We start from the raw sequence: 7,565 nt of genomic DNA, 5'->3' as shown, positions 1-7,565 counted from the left end.
CATCCTCACCATCATTAACCTAAACCATTGCACCACCACAAAATACCAAAATCCCTACTCACCCAAAACCAATCATTATTACCTTCTGATTTACGCAACCCTTCAAAAAGGTGGAGATTTAACTTTCTACAAGTTTATTTATCACAGGTTACGTATTGACTAAAATTGTTCACATACATACATCACAGCAACCCTTCAAAAAGGTGGAGATTTAACTTTCTACAAGTTTATTTATCACAGGTTACGTATTGACTAAAATTGTTCACATACATACATCACAGGTATGATCGAATATAAAACCGAGTGTGAGTGAACATTCGAGAACATGACGTTCTGCATAAACAGAAGCTCATAAAAACAAAATTGCCTTTTTATTTATCACTACATATATTCCTATGATTTAAAGTTGGTTATTTTGTTTCCATTTTCTTGGAACTCTTTTAGGGGATGTTTAAGCTATAATCCAAAACTTGCTGTTTTTAGAGAATATTTATAAATAGATTGCTTGAGGACAAGCAATGTTCAAGTGTGGGGATGTTTGATATACATAAAATTATACATCTTTTTAGTATCAAATAATCTCTAAAAACTGCAATTTCTATCAAATAACATAGCACAGAATGCTACTTATAATAATAAAATATAATTTCAGGTGAAACCAAGTCCCAAATGAAGAAACAAGCGAAAAGACGAAGAAAAACGGAAGAAAACACAAGAAAATCAAAAAACACGCCCCCATGCCTCAAGAAACACGCCCCCATGCTTCTGAACACCAGAAAAGACAAAAAATCTACAAGAAAAGACAAAAAAACTGGGAACAAAAGCACGGGGCCGTACCACCTGCCCACAGGGCCGTGGTCATCTGCAAGAAAAGACAAAAATAATTTGACACATGTCAAAATAAAGCACGGGGGCGTGCCCACCAAGGCACGGGGCCGTACTTCTCACTCCATATTGCCTATAAATAGTGGCTCATGTTGCACTCATTTGGTGTGCCTTGAAGAGAGAGTTCTATCCGGCTTTCACTTATAAAAACACCCACTAACACTCATATTGAAGATCTAGTGAAGAGTTTGAAGGCTTGGAGGTCATCATCATCAATCATCATCATCATTCAGCACACATCATTATGTCATTAGATTCGTAATTACCTTACGATCACAATACAATCATTCAAATATTGATTTGTTGATATTTGGGATTTTTAGGAAATTTTAACCGAGTAACTTGTGGTTTTCTTTATTTTCTCGGTGAATAGATATGAACGAATGAGAGTTCATTCGTTGGATCTGAGTTTATATATGTTGTACGGACACCAAACACTAGGTGAAGGAATAAGGCCCATTTATTACATTTAAATACACGAATGATCTCTCATTCGTAAGCTCATTCGTTAATAGAATTAACGAATAAACTCATACGTTAAAACATAACGAATAACTAGTAATTCGTTGTCCATCCGTTAAATTCTTTCAACGAATCAATGTCCATTACTTATCAGATAGCGGAAGCGAATGTGCATGAATAAAGAATGTACCATATTCGTTATCATACCTTAGCGAATGACCATCCATTCGTTGATTACATTTAATGAATGTAAGCTCATTCGTTACTACAATGTAACAAATGATAGAATTACCTTAAAAATGGAAAATTTACCATTTCAAAACCAATTAAATAACTATCAAAACCAAAGTTTTGATAAAATTTACTTTAAAATGCATTAAAATTTACCCAAAAGGTAAAATCATTACGTTAAAAATGGTTTACGTTAACGAACTTAACTTAAATGTGGGAAAATATTTTTCTTTTTTAAATCTTTCTCCACATAGCTTGGTAATCAAAAATAAACCAGAAGGAAAATATTTTAGAATTTTGAATATTTTTCAAATCAAAATAAAACAAAAATTAAAAATCAAATATAATCTACGAAAGTAGTACATATTTTTGTGCGTTGAGCATGGAATCATATTGATCAAGTACTTCATCCATAACATGTTTATCTTTCGTCTATATTTTGACCGGTGTTAAGTCGGTTATTGATATTGTTATCCACTTAAATCTTATAACAAGTGTTTCAGGAATTTCTGTGATATGTTTAAATTTTAGTTAGGGCACAAGATATCAGAAACTATCAGACTTAATTTGATTTTTACCATGTTACCCCAACTTGACTTAAACCATTAAACTAGTTGATATAAATATATGATTTATAGTATTTAGCAATCTAGAAAATAATCCCCACTACAAGGTATACCCCTGTTATCAAGCAATACCTCAATTTTACTTTACCATGAATAAGTATGCATGATTTCATCCGTATGGCTTGTAGACATTGAATCCCATGCGGTTTGTTTCTTACTGGTATTAAGACGCGAGCAAGGGAGGAATAATATATGTATAACAGCGTGGTTGATCATGTTAGTAATAAGTTTGTATAAAGTACAGTAGTGATCAAATTTAATGACTTATAATGGGTTCGCATATAAAGCAATCTAATATTCACATGTGTGAATACCCATATGATAAACTGCATAAAGACTCATGGTGTCCAGAAATTTGAAGCACCCATTCAGTACAAGATTTAAGGCGATAAAACCATACACAGTTAAAGAGTTAACCATTAACGAGACGCTTATTTAAGTTTTTGATTTTTGGTGATCAAACAGATTTAAGGCTTGAGTATGACAGGCTATTACGTTTCTGCCTTCATCACCATGACTTTGTAAGAGACTAACACCTATTTAAATTTGGCAACGTTATGTTTATATCACATACTCTACCTTACTTTTTTGTTTAAGACCTACCAATGAACCAATACAATTAATCACACAGTCTTTTATGCCTATTCTTATACTGAAATTCAGAATAAAAATGATCAATGTAATATCATATTCCCTTTTTGCTTCAAAACTCACTTTGAGGAGCACATTTTTTAATATTTTTGGATTTTATCTATACAAACCGAAAGCACAATAATTGTGTATTTTTCCATCTTATCACAATAAATAACATTTTCAAATGTAATACTTTCATTTGAAGTTCACCCTCCTTAGTAATCATTCCGCCTTGATTACCAGCAAACGCTACATACCCTCCTTGAATATGTTTAACATTCGTAAGAAGATCAAGTTTGCCAGTACTGTGTTGAAAACATCCACTTATCCATTATCCATTTATCTCTAGAAATAGTCTAGGATAAACTCTGCACAATCAAGGAAAATGATTAGTACAAAAAGGTTGCCCATGCCTCAGTCTTGGTCACCTCTTTTGTTTCTTTTTCAAACTTATTATTATCATATTCCAAACTAGGGTATAGTCCGTATTACACACGGGTATAAAATCATATCAACAAATTATATAAATATAGACAACATATTCAACCAACACAAATATGTTTCGAGCAACATGATACTTTTCGGCTGGCAAAAGTAATAAACTAATTATTAATCTTAATACAATAGGGTATAAGAGATCAATAAGAAACTTTAAAAAATATAACCAACAAGTTACCAAGATTATTGTGCAAATCTTGCAAATATTATAGAAAGATGTTGCTTTCAAAAACTCTTCATCAAGAGATGACAACAAATTCAATGAAATTGGTCTGCAAATGTTCAAATCATTGCCATTTAGAAATCCAAACACACTACAAATGACAAATATTGCTATTAAATAAAAGTAACATAAATATTAATCAAAATATATAGGAAGAAAAAAACATACAGTAATTGTTAACATCATTACTTTATTTAAAATCAATTTCATTATATAATTCTTTTTTAATTGTATACATTAATCTTGATATTTATACGTAATTAAAAATTATTCAAATATTAATTAAATGATAACTGCATCATTTGAAATTAAAATTAAAACTCTAATACAATTAATATGTTATAAACAAAATGGATTCATATGTTATAAAAAATTACAAAAGTTCAAATAAACATACATATCTACCTATACTATGAGTTAGACAACAAAACCTTGTCATTTTTTATAATCTACATATATAATATGCAAGTAAAATATAAAAGTAACATTTATAAATATATCTAACGGAACAACATAATTGGTATATATTCATTTATTCCTACGTTTATATAGACATTATTAGTTATAAACTTGGTATTAAACTATTTTCTATTTGATTAATTTTAAGCTATCACATGGAGCTAATGTTCATATATATATATATATATATATATCAAGTAATCGTATTTGTAAAACAAAGAAAGTTTTATAGTCAAAGACGTCATAACTAATAAATTAATTAGTGGTCAACATATATTTCAAAAACTTATATTCAAACGATTTACATATATAAAAAGTATAAATTGATTTGAAGTTGGCAAAGTATAATATCATTAATTATAGTTATATCATTTTGGTCAAATGATAGTTAGTTATCACAATATTTGAAATAATTCTTAAAATATATAAATCTTTGTAACAATATTTTTAGTGTAATTAAAATAAATTTGAGTTTAAATAATTTAATTTGACTTCCATATTTACTCGGGTCTTTTGGAAAGCGCTAATAATTTAATAATTTGACTTCTAAAATTAAGTAATTTAATTTGACTTCCACAATTAAGTAAATGAAAATCAAATTGTAAATTAATTAATTACCTTAAATATCTTTAAACAAAAATCAACTGTCATAAACTGAATTAAAGGTAATTAATTTGCAATGATTTAAGTGAACTTAAACGATGGTTATTACATTTTTAATTTAATAATGGTTACCATACCAAAAAACTAACCTAATAAAAACTAATATTAAATACATGATTATATTAATAAAATACATTTAATATTAATCAGAAATAATATATAGATAATATAAAATTGTAAAAAACCAAAGGAACTTCACTTAATACAAGAAACTTTTGAAGAAACTTTTAAATAGAACTTGACCAGTAATGAAAATCATGGAGTTCACACATGAGAAACATGTCATGTCCACAAAGGTGTGTAGTAGGTAAACACTAGCATGTGAAACATCAGGCTGAAAAGATTCAACAGATACTTTAACATCATCCAAATCATCCAAATAAACAGAACGTTTTTTCTTATAAAATTCAAGATTTGAACAGTTTGAAAAGCTTTGTAAAGTATCAGTTAAAGTATCAGTTCCAATTGACTGACAACCTTTACAGGTTCCACAAATTTCACTTGTTGTTTTACTTTGAGTTTAGTAACTGGTTGTTCAATGATTTGGATTTTGAGAAGGCTTTTTCAATATCGTTTAAGCTCGATGTATCATTTTTAAAGACACTCTCGATCAACTCAGGTTTGATCAAATGTAATGGAATGTCTAATTCATTAAAAACCTTATTCACACCTTTTAACTTATAAAATCTTCCACTTTTCACTTTTCCAATAGATGAATTAATGAATTTCATCAAATCCTCATCAGAAATACTCGGTTTTCATGATTTCTTGTTGCTTATAATAGAAATGTTTGACCCGTACACCGATTCCTCAAATTCATGAGTTTCACAAAGTATGTGGTTAGAACACAAATGTTTTGTTCTTTGTGTACGCCCTCAAGTTCAAACACATCTTAAATAACTACCTCATCAATAGTTTCAACAAACACTTTGTTACTTTGAACAAGAGTTTCTTGAGTTAAGGATTGAACAACTGGTATTTCTTGGTTAATGTGTTTTGGTTTCTCCAAATTAATTATTGGTTCAACCATTTTGGGAGAATCAACAGTTGAAGAACTGTCAATAACAACTTTTTCTTTTTCTCCCGAAAATGGATTGTTTGAATAATCGTTATGAAAAGGTGGAGGAACCTCAACAAATCCAAAATTAATTTTAGAACCTTTATGTTTACCAGATACTTCAATTATCTCATTAAATGAAGAATTTTTAAACTTTTCAAGTTTATTTTTCAACTCAAGTACCTCATTCTCGAGTTCATTAATCTTAGTTCGAAATTTTAAGATTTCTTGAAACTACCGATAAATGATTATCAACTTTCCTGAGAGCTCGGCCTTAAGATCATGATTACTATTTGACAACCCCTTAATTTTAATTTTAGATCTTTGTTTAAGATCAGAGGCTTGCTTGTAGTTATCACGAACTATAGCTAAGTCTTTCATCGAAGTCTCATTGTGATAACTAATCAAGCCAAACTTAGACTAATATTCATCACATTGAGAACAAGATGAACTCTCAGGTTCATTCATAATTTCAGATTTTACATTAACAGATTCAACATGAGTAGGATTAGGACTAACCTCCTCAATATTAGCCATACACGCGAAAGAATTTTGAGGCTTTTGGCTAGAAACTTCATATCATACTCAATTTCTGACTCACCACTATCTTCTGTCAATCCATATGTGCTCGCATCTTGAATTGTTCAACAGTCTCAAACATGGCAAGGTTCACTTGGTTAACATTAGAAGAATTTCCTAATAGCATTTGATTCTAGTCGATACCCTCATCCGTTACTATATCTTGTGATCCACCAGTTTTCACTGGCTCACCCCTAAAAGTCTTTTCCTTGGATTCAGATACTTTTTACCAACATTCTATCTTGATTAAGGGGTCTCGAGTACTCTTTCTTTGGTTTATCACACTCTTTAACAAAATGGCCATAGTCTTGACAATTGTAACAACGAACCTTTAATTTATCAAACCAACTTTTTTGTTCAGAGTAGGCAGATCTTTCCCTGTCTTTTGAATAAATTTCTTGACTCTCCTCACTATAATTGCCATATTCTACTTCAATTTCAAATCATCAGGATCAATTTGGTCATAATCTTCATCGGTTAATTCACTAGTGGCAATTTTTTCCACCCGCTAGTTGTTCATAAGAACTCATGAATGCATTTAAGAAAGCAAAATTTTGTCCTGCTTCATTCATATTGACTTGTGGTGATGGAGAGTTAGAAGAATTACTCACACCAGAAAATGGAATACTTGACCCACCAGATGAATTGTTTGAACCAAATGCCATAAAACAAACATTTGGCATAGAATCATCAGCTTTTGGAACTTCTTGAGTGTTCTGTGAGTAGAAAGTCGAGATAGGAACCGAAATGCTACTCATCGGGAGAGAACCACCATAAAGAGTAGGATCTTGATTATCTTTGATAGAATTCTGACATCTCAAATCATACGCTCTTTCTTCAATATTTTGCATAAACACCAAATGCAGTAAGATCATCACTCTTGAAGAAGTCGTTCTCTTTCAAAACCAGCAAGAAAGTAGAATATGAATTTGGCAACGAATTCTTAACTGTGTCAATTTGGTCAAGTTGAGTAGGTTCTATATTCAATTTGGTCATTCAGCAACAAGACGACAAAATCTTGTCAACATCTCCTCAACGGTTTCACCTTTTAATGAACAAAAGTTTGTGTATTGAAACTCACGTAACTTTCTTGCTTTCCAACGTATTACCCATAATTCTCATTCTCAAGTGTTGAAATAGAGAATCACAAATCTTGATACTTCCCACTTGATGGAAAATGTTATCAGGTAATGCCATAGTCAGCATCGAATAAGCTTTCGTCGACTTCCAAAGCTTTCTCCTCCTTTTG

The sequence above is a fragment of the Bidens hawaiensis genome, unplaced genomic scaffold (genome assembly GCF_021521415.1).
Source record: "Bidens hawaiensis isolate Kalapana, Puna unplaced genomic scaffold, B.hawaiensis_p1.1 tig00036397_1, whole genome shotgun sequence".
Lineage (NCBI taxonomy): Eukaryota > Viridiplantae > Streptophyta > Magnoliopsida > Asterales > Asteraceae > Bidens > Bidens hawaiensis.
This window is presented reverse-complemented; position numbering follows the sequence as displayed.